The following is a 17,951-nucleotide window of genomic DNA, read 5'->3' on the forward strand; positions in this document are numbered from 1 at the left end:
TCTGATCATGGGTAAGTTATATAGTGTCTCTGGTCTCAGTTTTCTCACCTATGAATGGGAGTTTTAAGGGCACTGACTTCTGGGCTCATTGGGAGGATTGAATAAGTTAGAATGGAGACTCCCTTGATGTTTTAGATGCTGCAGTATCTTCCTCCATTTGGTTAACTGTCTGTTTACTTTGAGTTTTGCCCATAGTGTTATTCATGGAAGAGAAATGCTTAATTTTGATGTCAAAATTATCAACTGTTTACTTTGTGCTTTTGGGAAGACTTACTTAAATCAGTAAAAAGTACTTAGAAGCCTAGTAGAAAAATGGGCAAAAAATATGAATAGGCAATTCACAAAACCAGTAACCTAAATGACTAATACATCTATGAAGGAAATACTCAACCTCACTAACAGGGAAATACAAACTGAAAGCATAATGAGATATTCTACTAGAGTGTGGTATTCTGGCAGTACCTAACAAAGATCAATATACATAATTTATGACCCAGCTATCCCAACCCCGGATATTTATTACAGAGAATCTTTTTGCATAGGACATGGGTAGGAGGTTTACAGTGCTTTTTTGTTATTCATCACAGAAGTAGTAGATACACATTGAGTAAGCTCTGTAGCAGTCAGAAATAATGAACTATAAGCGTACATAGCTGGAGAGATGATTGTTCAAAACCGTGGTGTTGGGTGAAAAAAAAAAATAATATTTATAGCACAAACCATTTATGTAAATTAAAAATTTATACACATAAAAACATAATTTTCTAGCTTTACTGAGGTATAATTGACATATAATGAAAATTATGTATATATATATTTATGGTGTACAACATGATGTTTTGATGCAGGTATACATTGTGAAACGTTTACCACAATCAAGCTAATTAACATATTCATCACCTCACATAGTTATCGGTTTTTGTGTGTGGGGGGTGAGAACATTTAAGATCTACTCTCTTAGCAAAGTTCAAGTATACAATACAGTTTTATTATCTATAATCATCATGCTGTACATTAGATCTCCGGAAGTTCTTCATCCTGTATAACTGTAACTTTGTACCCTTTGTAATTTTAAAGAATATAGTAACATCCAAAGATAATCTCAAGGAAACATTCTCTAGGTTCTTATGTTTGGGGGCAGGGGGAGGACAGAGTGGGAAATAGAATTGGGGATGCTGGAAACAAGACAAAAGGTGGACATTGTGTAGGTGGAAGATGATTATCCCAACTCTCTGACCCTAAGACCCCACCCCCCCCAAATGAAAGCATCCTCAAGTTTTGTGAGGATGATTAACGTTACCATTGTAAAAACAGTTGCTGTCTTTGATAGGTAATAATGGTGAGGGAAATATGGGTGAGGGCGAGGAAAATTTTATGAAACAAAAGGATTTTATGGAGATCTAATGATCTTTGTAAATTAGGTAAGGTTAAATTAAATCAACATACTTCTCAGATCATTCTGGTTAATGCCAAATGCAAATTGCAATTTCAAAATGCAGTTTTACAAATGTTTCAACAAATGACAGTCCTCTATATTTTCTTTTTATGTTTATCATTACTATTAAAAAGTTGATGTTGAATGCATATTCAGAAAAGTACACAATTCATAGTTGTTTACTTTAGTGAATTGTCACAAAGTAAACATATCATCACCCAAGTCAAGAAATGGAGTACTACCAGAGAAACCAGAAATCCCCCTGCGACCTGCCCCAAATGCTACATCCTTTCTCCTCCCCAAAGACCTATTGTCTTCTAACACCATGGCTTAGTTTTGTCTATTTTTGAACTTTAGAACTTTTAAAGGCTTTCGTATAGTAGGAGTTGGAAAAACAATCTAAGGCTGACTATTATATTTGTACTTGATAAAGATTTCATTTTGTAAGTAGTATTTTTTTAAAAAACTGCGTTTCTAATTCTTCATTGCTAATATATAGAAGTTGAATTATTTTGTTTGTTGGTCTTGTATCTTGTGACCTTATCAAACTCACTTATTAGTTCTAGGAGCTTTTTGTAACTTTCTCAGATTCTTCCTTGAGGACAATCATACTGTCTGTGAATGGGGACAGTTTTTTCCTTTCTAACTTGTAAGCCTTTTATTACTTTTTATAACCTCATTGCAGTAGCTAGGATGTCAAGTGTGATACTGAATAGGAATGGTAAGAGCAGTCATCTTTCCCTTGTTGCTGATCTAAGGGGAGAGTATTCAGCCTTTCACCACTAGGTATGATGTTAGGCAGAGGTTTTTTGTAGATCTCCTTTATTTTTATTTTTTAATTTTTATTTTATTTTTGGCTGCGTTAGGTCTTCATTGCCGTGCATGGGCCTTCTCTAGTTGCGGTGAGCGGGGGCTACTCTTCATTGCAGTGCATGGGCTTCTCATTGCGGTGCCTTCTCTTGTTGTGGAGCACTGGCTCTAGGCGTGCGGGCTTCAGTAGTTGTGGAACACGGGCTCAGTAGTTGTGGCGCATGGGCTTAGTTGCTCTGAGGCATGTGGGATCTTCCCGGACCAGGGCTCGAACCCATGTCCCCTGCATTGGCAGGTGGATTCTCAACAACTGAGCTACCAGGGAAGTCCTGTAGATGTCCTTTAATACAGGGGTCCCCAGTCCCTGGGCCACAGACCACTACCGGTTGGTGGCCTGTTAGGAACCAGGCCACACAGCAGGAGGTGAGCAGCGGGCGAGCAAGCAAAGCTTCATCTGCCGCTCCCCATCACTCCCCATCGCTCACATTACCACCTGAACCACTGCCCCTCCCCCACCCCGTCCGTGGAAAAATTGTCTTCCATGAAACTGGTCCCTGGTGCCAAAAAGTTTGGGCATCACTGCTTTAACAGAAGTTCCTTTCTCTTTCTAGTCTGCTGAAAGTTTTAATCATGAATAGATGTAAAATTTTGTCACATTCCTTTTCTGCATCAATTGGTGCTGCCTTTAGACTGTTGATAGAGTGGATTACATTGATTGATTTTTGATTATTGAAACCAGCCTTGCATTTCTAGGATAAACTCCAGTTGGTGGTGGTATGCTATTATTTTTTTATATTGCTGAATTTGGTTAGCTAATATTTCACTGAAGATTTTTACATCTATGTTTATGAGGTATATTAGTCTATACTTTGCTTGTACTGTTGTGTCAGTGTAGTGCTAGTGTCATAAGAAAAGTTGGGAAGTATTTTGTCCTTTTCTGCTTTCTGGAAGAACATTGTGTAGAATGTGTGCTATTTCTTCTTTAAATATTAGGTGGAATTTACCAGTGAAACAGTCTGGGCATGGGAATTTCTTTTTCAGAATGTTTTAACCATGGATTTAATAGTTTTAAGATTATGTAGGTTATTTATTTCATTTAGGGTGAGTTTTGGTAGTTTGATTTTTTTAAGAAATTGGTTCATTTTTTCTAATTTTAAAAAATTGAGATGTTCATAGTATTTACTCATTATCCTACTAATGCATATCGAATCTATAATGATATTTTTTCATTCCTGATATTGGGAATTTGTGTTTTTTATTTTTTTTTTCTTTTCAGTCTTTGAAGATGTCCATCAATTTTATTGTTATTTTCAAAGAACTAGCTTTTGATTTTGTGATTTTTCCCTATTGTTTTCCTGCTTTCAATTTTATTGATTTCTATGTTTTAGTATTTCCTTCCTCTGTTTCCTTTGGGTTAATTTTTCTCCTCTTTTTCTAGTTTATTAAGGTGGAAGCTTAGATTATTGACTTGAGATTTTTTTTCTAATGTAAGCATTTACTGTTTGGAGATTTTGCTGGTTTTTCTTTCTGTTATTGACTTATAGTTTAATGACATTATTGTCAAAGAACATATATTGTATGATTTCAATTCTTTTAAATTTGTTAAGGTTTCTTTTATGACTCAGTATGTGGTCTATCTTGGTGAATGGTCTATGTGTACTTGAAAAAAAATACATATTCTGCTGTTGTTGGGTGGAGAATTCTATGAACATCAATTAGATGCCAGTGGCTGATGGTGCTGTTCAATTGCCAATGGTAATTGTTCAAACCAGCAATTCTATAATCTTGCTGATTTTCTGTGTACTACTTCAGTCAGTAACTGAGGAGTGTCAAGTCTCCAAGTATAATTGTGGATATTTCTCTTTTCTGTTCTTGCATTTTTGCTTTATGTTTAAAGCTCTATTGTTTGGTGCATACACACTTAGAATTGTTATGTCTTCTTGGTGAAGTGATCATTGTATCACTATAGAACGTCCTTCTTTGTACCTGGTCATTTTCTTTGTTCTGAAGTCCACCTTGTCTAAAATTAACATAACCACTCAGTTTTTTTTTTTTTTTTTTTTTCTTTTTTGAAAATGTGTGCGTGGTATATCTTGTTTCATCCTTTTACTTTAAATTTACCTATATCATCATTTTTTTTTTTTTTTAAAGGAACTCCTTTATTTATTTATTTATTTTTGGCTGTGTTGGGTCTTCGTTTCTGTGCGAGGGCTTTCTCTAGTTGCGGCAAGCGGGAGCCACTCTTCATTGCGGTGCGCGGGCCTCTTATTATCGCGGCCTCTCTTGTTGCGGAGCACAGGCTCCAGACGCGCAGGCTCAGTAGTTGTGGCTCACGGGCTCAGTTGCTCCGCGGCATGTGGGATCCTCCCAGACCAGGGCTCGAACCTGTGTCCCCTGCATTGGCAGGCAGATTCTCAACCACTGCGCCACCAGGGAATCCCTATATCATCATATTTGAAGTTAGTTTCTTGGGTACAGCATATAGTTGGGACATTTAAAAAAATTCATTCTGACAATATCTATCTTTTAACTGCATATTTAGACCACTTACATTTAATTATTATGTTTAGATTTAGGTCTATAATTTTAGAATTTGTTTCCTCTTTGTGAGTGTATGTTTCTGTTTTCAGCTTTGTGAGATCCTAAGCAAAAAGCCTAAAGAGTCCTGCATAGGCTTCTGACTTATAAATAACAGATTTGTGTGCTTTTAAGCTGCTCCTTTTGTGGTAATATGTTATGCAGCAGTAGAAAAGTAATACAGGTTTATTCCTACATTGAATCAGAGGTGGCCTATGTGATCAGTAGAATATGAAGGAAGCGACAGTGTATGACTGAAGACAACCTCACACAGGCACCATAGTAGCCCTGTGAAGAGGCTGGCATGGAAAGGGATTGAACCCTCCTGCCAAGAGCCCTCGTCATCTTCCAGTCACATGAGTGAGCCACCTTGGCAGTGGATCCTCCAGCCCCAATCAAGTCTTCAGATGTCTGTAGCTCTAGCCAACATCTGATCACAACTTCATGAGGCTCTTGGCCCGAACCACTTAGCCAAGCAACTCCTGAATTCCTGACCTCAGAAACAGTAAGAGATTATAAATGATTACTGTTTAAGCCACTAAACTTCAGGGTAATTTTTAATGCAGCATTAAATAACTAATATATAGACCTATTGTGTGTGAGGCACTGTTCTACATGTTAGGGATATAGCAATGAATAAAGCCAAGTGCCTGCTGTCACGGAGTTCATACTCTAAGGGAAAAGATAAAAACTATATAAATAGATAAACATGGCAGGTGATAAAAGTCAATCAGAATAAGAAGGATGAAAAGTGATGCTGAGGTTTCTATAAGATGGCCAGGGAGTATACCTCTTTGACAAGTAGAAATTTGAACAGTGATCTGAAGTGGGGGGTCAAACCACACAGGTATTTGGGGGCAGAACACTCTAGCAGAGGGAGCTTCAAATGTAAAGACCACGAGGTGGGAGTGTCCTTCGTGATTATGACGAATTGCTAAAGATTGGAAGAGTTCTGTGTCTAGTTTTAATTGATATACTTCTAGAATGTTTGAATGAGAGTTGCCAGATCAAATACAGGATTCCCTGTAAAAACTGAATTTTAGATAAACACTTTTTTTTTTAAGTGTAGGCATGTCTCAAATATTGCATGGAGAATATTTACTAAAAATTATTAGTTGTTTATCTGAAGTTCAAATCTAACTAGGTATCCTCAGTTTTTATTTGCTATATCAGGCAACCCTATTTGGAGCAAAGGAAAATCTGAAGACAAACAGCTAAAATGATTACAAGAATGGAATATACATTTTTTGGAGGAATAATGAAGGAGTTTATATGTGTATTCTGAGACAGAGAAGGCTAAGAGGATGCTCTCATCCCCAAATTAGGGCAACACAATAGAATAGAAAATACAGAGTATTGGGGGCTAGTAAAGCTACCTTTACTTCCGGGACAGCGTCCTTTTGATGTTTTGTAGGCAATGGAAACTAAAACCCACTGAATATATACATGTCTTTGGACAATCATTCTCATAGGTAGCATAAAAGGGTAGTGTCAGATAATATCTGCAATCCCTTTTGGCTTCAACACTCTGTGATACAATGAAGGGTTAGAAATTGTACACTAGCTTGTTGTTTTTCCATCTCCACAGAGAATAGAGCATGAGTTGATAAGTCTTGCAATGAGATGATTGATTAAATGTAGAGAACTGAACTGAAGGGCAATTAAACGCTGGAATGACTTTGCCTGGGAGGCTGTGGAATCTCGCTCTTTTGTGATCTTTAAGAGGAGGCAGCAGCTGTTGTGGGTAACGGAGGTCACAGAGTGCCATCTTGGAGAGGGAGGATTGAACCAGGTAGACTTTTGAGGGTCCAGATCCTGGGAATCACTTCTTTTTGGTCTAGAGAAGTGGAGGGAAATGATCCTTTACTTCTCTTAGGAGTTGGTACCAGTTCTCTAAGTTCACTGTCATTATGTTGATGTAGCCCTAAAACAGGCTTTCAGATGTGTGTTCTTTATACCTGAATCAGAATTACTCAGAATGACTTAACTACTAGAATTAAAAAAATGCAGATTCCTGAGACCCACCCAGACTGAATCTGAAAGAAGTGTCCCGGACTATGCATTTTAACAAGTTCCCCAAGTGGTCCATATGTATACTATGGGTTGAGAGCCATGGTCACTGAGAAATGAGAGTCTTTCTTGCTCTCCCTAGGGACAGACCTTTAATGACCTGTATAGTCTTACACTGGTGACTGAGGCCTCTGCCTAAGCTTATTTCCTGGAGGGGAGGTACATGCGCTAAGAATGAAACTGGAGAATGGAGATGCTGAAGGATTTAAAGATGATTTTGGTCAGGTTGTTCTAGGCCAAGTGAAGGCGTGGAGGAAAGGGAAAGAAACTGGGGTTTACTGGATGCTTTTGCCAAACACTTGCATTACAATGAAAACCTATGTCCTAAAACTATTTCTGTCCCTCTTTGTTTTATCTTCTTGAAATCTTCTACCAATTTTTTTCTTTGAAAAAAAAAAATGGGATGGTACCTTTATTAAGCCAAAAAGAAGGATGTTTTCCATTCCATAGTCAGGATAGATTGGGGATGCAGAGTATTGCAAGCAGCTATGGGTGGACAACCATCCCTTCTTAAAGTTTCTGGAAAGAACCAGGTAAAAATATAACAGAGGAAGAGTGTGGGGTCATCTAAGTAATTTAATGTATTTTAATATTATAAAAGGAATCCCAAGTTCCACTCTGACCCTGTATTTCAAGAGTTGTTGTGAGAGTCCTTGATGAGGGAGAACTACGAAGGGAGGACTCGTAGGTAGACCATTCCAATATCCCCGCCAACGTCACTGGAGATTCTCCTGGAGCAGGTCCCTCCAGCCAGCTATGTAGGTCTCATCTCAGCTCTGGGTCACTTTTGGAATCCTCTTCAGACTTCTGCTATACTCTGACTTGCTTCTCCCTCTCTTCCTTTCAGCGTTTCATGTATCTCTGCTTCAAGTTTGGCTATCTTCAAATGACCTCCCACTGGTGGATGGCCCTGTCATTATTAAGGTGCCCCACGCCTCAAACTCCTCTACCTTCTGAGGCTCTTCTGCCTCCTTTCTAGGTTGATGCAGGGCAGGTAACTGGCTTTCTTGGACTTTGTCTCCTCTGCCTTAGACACAGAACCCTGAACCTGTCTATGTGTGGCAGTTGACTTGGGGTCAGGGGACTAGCCAGCTTCTTGCACACTGGGGACTCTGAAACGTGCCAGTGTTTACTGTTTGAGCATCTCAACAAGCCATTTCAGCCCAAACGGGGGTAAACTCACTTCTTAGCCCATGTCCACAAAACTTGCCTCCGAATGGGCTACAGCTAGTCTTTGCCTATGGTGATTCCAAACTGATTCTAAACATTTCTTCCAGCAGATTCACACAAAATAAATTTTTCGCCTGGCACAGCAGCCTGGTTTGATTTGGGTTATTTGACTACAAAAGCCCAGAGGCCAAGCATTTATTTAGAGATATTAGGAATCAGCAGCACAAATGAGATTGAGTTTTTGTGAAAAGTTAAAGATTTCTCATTTAGGAAGGGAGTTCCCGAAGGACCCCATTAGTCAAGCCTCACTAGTAATTAGTCTGATTTCTCAGGCAAGAGGCAGGCTAATTGTCTACCATCCATTCTGGAAGGCCTAGAGACACTTTAAAACCTACCACCCATTGAAAAATATCTTTGGAAGATTTCCTGCTGTATCTAAAGTCTTTTCTTTCTTTTTTTTTTTAAATAGATCTTTATTGGAGTATAATTTCTTCACAATACTGTGTCAGTTTCTTCTATTAACTAAATGTTGAAACTGAGATCAATATATGAAAATATGAACAAAATGGCTGATTATAAACGTGTCTTTTCAAATGGCAAATCATGGGTCTATTACTGATGACACTCAACTATAGAGAAGTGGAAAGGAGCTGAAATTTATTAAGCAACACTGTGATATACATGTTATTATCCAAGTTTAATAGAAGAAACAGCTGAAGCTCAAAGAAGGTAAATAACTTTCCCAAAGTCACGCAATGAGTTCGTGGCAGAGCTGGGATTCAATGGACTAAAGTGAGCGCGGTTTCCAGAAGCCAATGTAAAAGTTTGGAAAAAAGCAGCATTGAATTGGTGGTGTTGGAGGCTGGCTGGCTATCAAGAGCCAGGATGATCTAGTTGTAGCCATGTGATCTCCCAGGGACAGAATCGTTAACCAAGTATGTACAATGAGGCCGATGTTGAAGCCAGTGTAGACGGCTCGGCTTGGGTGTAATATGTGCTCACCTGCGCATTTGGACTTGTCTCACCATGGGGCTTTTGGGATACAGATCTAGAAGCACACAGCGTGTGGCCCTGTAACAGAATCCTTGGGGGAGGAGGCGCTAGTGGAACTCGGTCATGAAGCCCACAGCAGCTCTGGTGCCTGACACTTCAGAAATGCCCAGAAAGGTTCCTCTCAGCGTAGACAACTCACAGAGACATTGGCAGCTTAGGTGCAGACAGTTCACCCCACCCCCTGCAGTCTCTTTTTCTTTCTTTGTCTCTTTCTTTGTTTCTTTCTTTCTTTTCTTTCTTTCTTTCTTTTTATTTAACATCTTTATTGGAGTATAATTGCTTTACAATGGTGTGTTAGTTTCTGCTGTATAACAAAGTGAATCAGCTATACATATACATACATCCCCATATCCCCTCCTTCTTGCGTCTCCCTCCCACCCTCCCTATCCCACCCCTCTAGGTGGTCACAAAGCACCGAGCTGATCTCCCTGTGCTATGTGGCTGCTTCCCACAAGCTATCTGTTTTACATATGGTAGTGTATATATGTCCATGCCACTCTCTCACTTCATCTCAGCTTACCCTTCCCAGTCCCCGTGTCCTCAAGTCCGTTCTCTATGTCCTGCAGTTTCTTTCTGACGGGTTCAGGAGAGCCCCAGCTTGCAGCACTGTCGTGCAGGACGGAGGGCACTGACCTTGGCTGCTTCCCCCTCTCTTGACACCAGGAGGTGGCGCCGTTGCCCACTTGACTTCTGCTCCCGCGCCTCCATTCCAGTGTGTACTGGCCTCTGTCACTCCCTTCCACGCTGCACCCAGCGGTGTCCCAGCTGTACAGTGTTGGGGTGCGGTGAATCCTCTTCACCCTCTCTTGTGTTCCCAAAGTTCCAGGCTTCCCGTTTCTTAAAGAGTTCTCATGGGTTGTGCTATTTTATTGATCCTCCTCCAGTCCTGTGGGCTCCTAGGAACCCGGTAGAGATAGATCCCCAAGGGGCCTGTGCCTTTTGTTGGCCCTTCAGAATTGGAGTGTCTAAGACTCCATTGTTAAAAATGCTGATTTCAAGGCCTTACCCCCAGAGACTGATTTGGTAGGTCTGGGGTTTGGGGCCTGGATGCCGTGTCTTCAGTAAGCTGCTTAGGAATTCTGGCACAGAAGTTGCGTTGATGAACAGTGGTGTTGGAGCCGCGGTGCTACCCTGCCTTAGCCGTCTGTGTTCACCTGACTGGCTGGATGCCAAGCTCCCGATGGGCAGGGATGATGGCTCATTCGCGTCCACACCTTAGTGTCGAGCCCGGGACCTGGCACCCAGTGTGGCGTCAGTAGATGGCTGGGGCATGAAAATGTCGGAGATACTGTGTGAGCGGGCTTTTCTTTACCAAGTTAAAGAACTGGCTGAAAAATCCTCCTGTCCTTGGTGCACTGTGTTGACAATGGGCCATCCTAAGTCCCATGTGCTGAGAGTAGAATTTAGGCAGAAGGCAATGGGAAGAGAATTTTAGCAACGTAGGGAACCAGCTCCCAACAGGCAAACAATGGCCAGGCAACAAGCATTTAGGGCCCAAATCAGAATCTACATGTGGCTCAGTAAGTGTCTCTGAAATTGTAACAGAGAGGCCGTCAGGCACCTCCAGAAAGGTGGGTGACAGAGCCAGACTGGGTGATGACCAGGCTGCAAGAAGAGAGGTATTGCCCTCTCCACCCTGGCACCACCCCACCCACTCCGCGCCCCCGGTTTCTTCATGCCTTCCAGATTTCTTAGAGGGGAGTTCATTCTCTAAAGGCATTTTTCACTTTTTAAAGTATTTTTTGGAAGCCAAAGAAGTTTGACCTAAGTGGAGGAATTGGTAACTTCTTCGAGCAGAGATTAGGCTTTGATGGTAAAATCGTCCAATATGCACAGCCCTTTGATTGAATAAAGCACGCCTGTATCGTGTCCTCATCAGACAGTGGCCAGAGGCCTGAGCAGACCGCAGCTTTAACCCCGGGAAGGCCCTTGGAGCAAACACCACGTGGCTTAGGGGGCTCTCTACATTAGGCTTTCTCCCACTCAGGACCCCTTCCTGCCCTGCAGAATCCATGTTTCCAGGACCACAGCTCCCAGATGGCCCTGAGCTCTGACCCAGTGGAGCCTTTGTAACTCTTAGACTGCATCTGGCAGCTGCACAGAGTTGGGGGATGGGACCCTGTCTTTATAATAATGCGACCTAGTGGTTGCTGCGTTCTGACTGCGCCTGAACTTCATACATGCCTAGCATTTCACCTGCACTGCCTTGTTTATACCACATAACAACCCTTTGAGGACTACGCCTCTCCAGAGAAGGAAACTGAGGCTGGGATGGCAAAGCGGGGCACAGTAACTTGCCTCAGGAGTCAGCTGGTGGTCCACTGGACGCCCAAGCCACACTCAATCTCTGTGCTATGCTCATCTCTACTTTTTTGCCCCCAAAATGGAATTTAAAATCAGTCTCTGTTTTTGTTGATCATGACAGCAGGGCATTGTTTATTTTCTGAACTGGACTTGGCATGAGGTTGTGCCTTCCTGAGTCCGTTTTGATGCCTTTCCCTCATGGCGGCCCACTGTCCTCCAAAGTGGTTGCCATCGTAGAACACTTGCTTCAGAATTATAGGTAAATTCAAAATACTTCCTAGCTCATGAGCGTCTATAAGCCTGAGTGGCTTCACAGAGATGTTGCCTCATGTCCTTTTTGTTCTGGTTCAGAAGGTTCAGGCTCTAAGAATATGTGAGAATCAGAAGAACAGTAGCTATATTTTTGAGCCTTTTATTTGGAATAATTTCATACTTATAAAAAACTTGCAAAAATAAAAATAGTACAAGAGCCCCTATATTGTCATCATTTTTCTCTACTTGCTTTATTATTTGCATGTTTCTCCACTCTCCATATATATATAAGAAAACACACACACACACACACACACACACACATACATATAATGGTTAAGAAAAAATTATATATAACATATATATAATATACATCTCTATATCTATTATAATAAGTATAATATAATGTTTTTCTGAACAGTTTGAGAGTAAGTTACCTGCTTCATGGCCCTTTACCCCTAAATGTTTCAGTGTGTATTTCCTAAGAATGGCAATACTCCATAACATAATTTAATACCTGACAAAGTACATTTATCTAATCTCCCCTCCATATATCGATTTTGTTAGATGACTTATCAGTGTCCTTTCTAGCATTCTGCCTTCCAGCACAGGATCCAGTGTGGGGACAGGTCTTGGATTTTGTTGTCATGTCTTTTAGCCTCCTTTAATCTGGCTTTTATGACATTGATCCCCTCTTCCCCTCACACGCACCATTTTTTTTTAATCTTCACGTATCTGTGTGCCATCTTTGTGCAGGGGCAATGTTGATCTTCTTCATATTGTTCCAATTTTAGTATATTTACTGCCGAAGTGAGCACCACACACCATGTGGTTTCGATAGCACGCTCTTCATCGTGTGCTTGTCTGGCGTTTTGTCCTGGTTAGACTGAGGTTATACAATCTCAGGTGATGTGAGTCCTGTCCAGGGTGTCTGGAGCCATACAATGTGATCTGCCCACATAGATGATGTTCATTTGGACCTGGTCCAAATTTGTTCATTTGGACCTGGTCAAGGTGTTGTACAATTTCTTCATTCTGGCTGCTCTTTTGGTCTTTTTTCCCTTGCCACTAATAAGCAGTGTGTGGGGAGTCACTTTAATTAATATCCCAGCAGCAACTATCGTGAGGGCACTTTTCCCAGCCAAACACTGCGAGCCACAGACATGGCCTCTTTTCATCCCAGGGAGGCTCCTTCTGCTTCTCGTGACCACGAGCCCGTCTTCTCTTGGCTCAAAGCCCTCTCGGGTACGCCGTATCAGGAGCGGGATCAGACCTGTGGTTTTTAATGCTGTGATTGGGAAGCTGCGGATGGAACTGGAGCAGAGGAAAAGAGGAAAGAAGAAGTGTTAATTAGAGGATCTGTGAAGAGGGGGGAGACTGCCTCCAGAAGCCTGGCTTGGCTCCGGGAAAGGGAAGAATGGACCGGAGGGGCGGGGAGAGCAGGAGAGTTAGTCACTGAGCCGTGCTAGTGAAGTCTGGCCTGGCTTTGTAAAGCTGAGCACCTGGCCTCCCACACTCTGAGGGGTCAGTAGCCCAGGCCCTTGTCTTAGCGGAGTTCTCAGAGTGGGGGAGGCATCCTGGAATGTCCGAGGAAGGATAGCATCTAGAGTGAGCTAGCAGCTGCCAAGACTTCTAAAAAGACCACAAAATCCAGCAACCTCATAACAAAGCAGAGCCCCAGAGGAGTCATTTAAACTCCTATCTGGCCCCCGGCTGTGCACAGCCGTTCCAGCACCAAGTGGAAGCCAAGGTGCCTGACAGAGCTGAGCTGTGATGGAAACACAAAACTGGCCAACCATTCATGGAGAAATTCTACCCAGAGCCCAGGGAAGCCGGGTTTTCATCCAGCTCTCTGCAAAACAAAGAAGTAAATAACGGTGTCTTCATTATTAAATTCTATTGTATGATCTCCAAATAGGCTTAAGAGAGGCCCCTTTGATTAGTGGGCCCCTGAAAAAGAGCTGCCAGGAAGCACCGTGAGGGCTCTCTCTCAAGCTGGGAAGGCACCCTGGTAGATAACGATGCAGAGACATTTTTCTATCCATCCATCCATTCTTTCAACCAATGAATATTTCTTGAGTAACTACCATGTACCTAGAGACCCAGGGCACTGAGCTGGAGATGGAGAGGGGAGAAAACTTCCTAATAATGAAAGGAGAAATAGCTCTGTCCTGGTTGGGTGAATGGAGGAAATCTTGAATTTTCCTGTCATTAAGAAAACGTAGAGCCTCTAATGATATTTATAAATACAGAATCTAGAATCTACTGAAAGTAAAGAACGTTGTTTTTCTCTTACTCTAGGGAAAGAAAAGAAAGAAACACAAGCTGATCATTAATTAGAATCAACCATTAAGTCTGTGAGGTGTGGGGCTGCTAAAAGGTGGTAATTTGCTTTGCAGTTCGGCTCTGTAACTGGGACACAGCACAGCCCCTAGTGAGGCAGTGCTTTTCTATGCCCTCTGTCTTGAGCTTTTGGAAAATAGGTCAAGTAAGCCAGAAGCTGCCCAGAGGGAAAAGGCTGGAAAGAAGCTCATGTGCCAGCCTGTCTGCGGAGCAGAAAGTGGGGACTTGAGATGTAGCTCCGGGGGACATGAGTCCCTGCCTCTCCAGGGGACCCTCCCCCCCATAGACTGAGGAGGGTGCTAAGGGATGACCAGGTGCCTTAGCTGTCTTGTGCCAGGGGGTCTGGGGGAATGGAAGCAGCAGGGGGGGCCCTTTTCTGAGCCAATGCGCAGACTCCTGAGAAGAGTTGAGATTTCTGCTGTTTAAGGAATGAAATGGTTGGAAGCTCATGTACCCACTGAAAATGCTCCCCAGGATTATACTGACATGTTGGGCAGGGGTTTCTCCGGGTACCGAGAAATTCTGGGGCTGGATGGTGCGCAGCAGAGAGAGGTGCTGTGAAAGAAGCCCCCCTTGGGAGCCGTTTCTGCAGGATGAGGGTGTGCTGTCTGACAGCCTCATGTCCCCCATGGGGAACTGGCTCACTCGAAGCCAAACCTAGGTGGACAAAGGTTCTTCTTCCAGTCGAACCCTAGGGCTGGGGCAAGAGCTCATGCTTTTATAATTCTTTGTAAGGAATGAGGAAATCATTGTGAAGTAACCTTCTGACCGTGTCTGGCCTTTTTGTCTCCAGCTACAACCATTGACAAATGTTTTCCGGAGGTATTTCAATTATTTTTTTATCCATGTGACTGGTTGTATTTCCAACCAAGCTGATGCCCGTGACTATATAGAGAGAAGGAAGCGCACCTGAAGCCTAGTCTCCACTGCGGAAACCTACCATGTGTCACACTTACCAATATAGGACATGACCAAGAATCACAAAGTAAGAAGAACAAAATAAGCCAACAAAACATCTGAGACTCCAGAGTCGATGTCACAAGATGTTCCATTAATTATCCCATTCTCTGGCCACTACTCTATTTCTTTTGTGACCTACTCTTTCTCTGCTCTCACCTCTTATATAGGGGTCTTCCATCCTAAGCCTTCACACTCTCTATGGGTGGTTCCATAAATTATAGTACCACCTATATATTGATGATACTCAAATAACAACAAGAGCAATAACTAACATTTATTGAGTGGTTTCTATCTTCTAGGTTCTTTGCATATAAGTGGTTTATATGTAAAAATTTATTTGATACTCAACATCCTGAAGTAGGTTCAATTATTGTCCTGGTTTTATAGATGAGGAAACTAAAGTACAGAGGCTTCTCAAGGTCACAGTGCTAGTCAGTGTTGCAGGCAGAATTCCAACCCAGGTGTTTACCTCAAGAACCTGAGTATGGGACCCTCTTTAAGAAAAAGAATACAAAATGACAAATAAAAATTAAGTAGAAAAGTGAATATTTATTTAGAATGAGAAAAGAAATCATGACAAGTTGAGAATCTTAAAGAACTGACAGAGGCTTCCATTTTTGGCTAAGATAGAGTAACAGGGACCACATTTACTGATACAACCAACAACACCATCAGAAAAAGTGGACAAAATATATAAAACAATGACTTTTCAAGACACTGGATATCAAGAAGCAAAGGACAATGATCCCTAAGAAATGGGAAACAAATGAAATAAACCTTACAATCTCCCTACCTTACTTCATTTATAGCTTCTAGGCTATAGTGCAAAGAAGGGAAATCCAGGTAGAACCTGGTAGACTACCTGAATTGGGAGGTTGAGCTGAGAGTCTGGGGAAAAGATAGCTAGAATTCATAAACAGAGTCCTGGAGAAGAAAGAGCTATAGAAAGAGAGAGAATTCCAGAGATCTGCAGAGAGTTCCCCTTAAGTATTTGACAGAGCACTCATCAATGCATGTGTGTGAGGAAACTACACAAGGCTGGAGAAAGAATCATACGAAAGCATTAGAAGGAACAGTACCTTGTGTTTGTACAAGGTCAAGAATAGTACCTCTTCCCACCAGCCAGACTGGAAACCTTCATGATTCTTGAAACATAAGGTAGAATACTCAGAAGTAAATTGCCTCAGTAGTAGGAAGTGATTAGCTCTAGACTAAAGACTGGTCTGCTCTCACCTAAAAATTTTTTTAAAAACAAGGTGAAAAAGAATCAAGCTATTTCCTAGTAAATTAACTGCATCCCAGGAAAAAACCAAAAATATCTACAGCAACACAAAAATACCCAACAGCCAACAAGAAAAATTCATGACTGGCATCCAATAAAAAAGTTACCAGGTATGCAAATAAGCAGGAAAGTATGACCATAATAAGGAGAAAGATCAATCACAATCAAACTAGAACTCACACAGATGTTAGAATTGGTAGGCAAGGACATAAGAACAGCTATTATAACTGTATGACATATGTTTAAGGTAAATAGAAACGTGAAAATTATAAAAAATACAAATTAAATCTCTAGAGATGAAAACTACAATACCTACAGTGAAAAATATCAATACATTAGAGAGAATTGATGGCAGATTAGACATCATAGAAGAGTAGTGAACTTGAAGACATAGCAATATTTAGCCATTTTAAAGTGAAGCAAACAGGGAAAAATAATTTAAGAAAATGAACAGAGTATCCATATATTGAGGGACATCTTCAAGTGGCCTACACATGAGCAATTAGAGATCCTGAAAAGGAAGTGGGCAAAGAAAAATTATTTGAAAAATATTGGTCCCCAATTTTCCAAATCTCATTAAAACTACATGAAGCATAATGAATCCCAAGCACAAGAACACTGGAGAAAACTACATCAAAGCACACCATAATCAAATTGCTGAGAAAATATTCAAAGCAACTTAGAGGAAAAATGACAAGTTATAGTCAGAGGAACGAGGAAAATAATGACAGCAGGCTTCTCATCAGAAAAAACAAAACAAAACAAAAAAAACCCCAAAAAACAAAACCAAAAAAAACTCCAGCAAGAACAACAACAAAAAAAACCACAAGCAAAACACAAGACAGTACAGTGACATGTTTAAAGAACTGAAAGATAAAAAAGCTGTTTACACAAGATTTTATACCGAGCAATGATATCTTTCAAGAATGAAGGCAAAATAAAGCCTTTTACAGACATACAAATGCTGAATGAATTTATCACTAACAGGCTTCCAGTACAAGAAATATTAAAGGAAGTCTGTTAGGCAGAAGAAAAATGATACTAGATGGAAATATGGATCTACAAAAAGTATTGGAAGTGATAATTACGTGGGTAAATATATGAGTTTATCTTACATTTAAATCTATTTGAAAGATAACTGATTATTTGTCATCAGGCAAATGCAAATCAAAACCACAATTAAATATTACTAGGGTAGCTATTGTAAAAAAAGATGAATAATAACATGTATTGATGAGGATGTAGAGAAATTGGAACCTTCATACACTGGAAACTGGACCACTGCTGGTAGGTATGTAAAATAGTGCAGCTCTTCTGGAAAGCAGTCTGGCAGTTCCACCAATGGTTAAACATAGAGTTACTATATGACCCAGTAATTTTACTCCCAGGTACATAACCAAGTGAAATAAAAACACGTCCACACAAAGACATGCACAAGAGTGTTTACATCAGCATTATTCGTAATAGCCCCAAAGTGGAAACAATCCAATGTCCATCAACTGATGACTGGATAAAAAAGGTGGTATATTTATATAAGGGAATATTATTCAGGAATAAAAATGAATAAAATATTGATACATATTACAACTTGAATGAACCTTGAAAACATTATGCTGAGTGAAAGAAGCCAGTCACAAAAGACCACATATTATCTATTCTACTTATATGAAATGTCTAGAATAGGCAAATCTATAG

The 17,951-nt window shown here is 41.0% G+C and overlaps 1 non-coding gene across 1 annotated transcript; it reads right to left on the reverse strand.

The window, feature by feature from the left end:
• Nucleotides 1-12,382: 12,382 nt before the first annotated feature.
• LOC132369454 (U6 spliceosomal RNA) lies at nucleotides 12,383-12,485 on the reverse strand. The gene has a single exon (XR_009504429.1). It is a non-coding gene; the product is annotated as a U6 spliceosomal RNA (small nuclear RNA).
• Between the last annotated feature and the right edge of the window lie 5,466 nt (nucleotides 12,486-17,951).

This window comes from Balaenoptera ricei, chromosome 7 (genome assembly GCF_028023285.1).
Source record: "Balaenoptera ricei isolate mBalRic1 chromosome 7, mBalRic1.hap2, whole genome shotgun sequence".
Classification (NCBI taxonomy): Eukaryota; Metazoa; Chordata; class Mammalia; order Artiodactyla; family Balaenopteridae; genus Balaenoptera; species Balaenoptera ricei.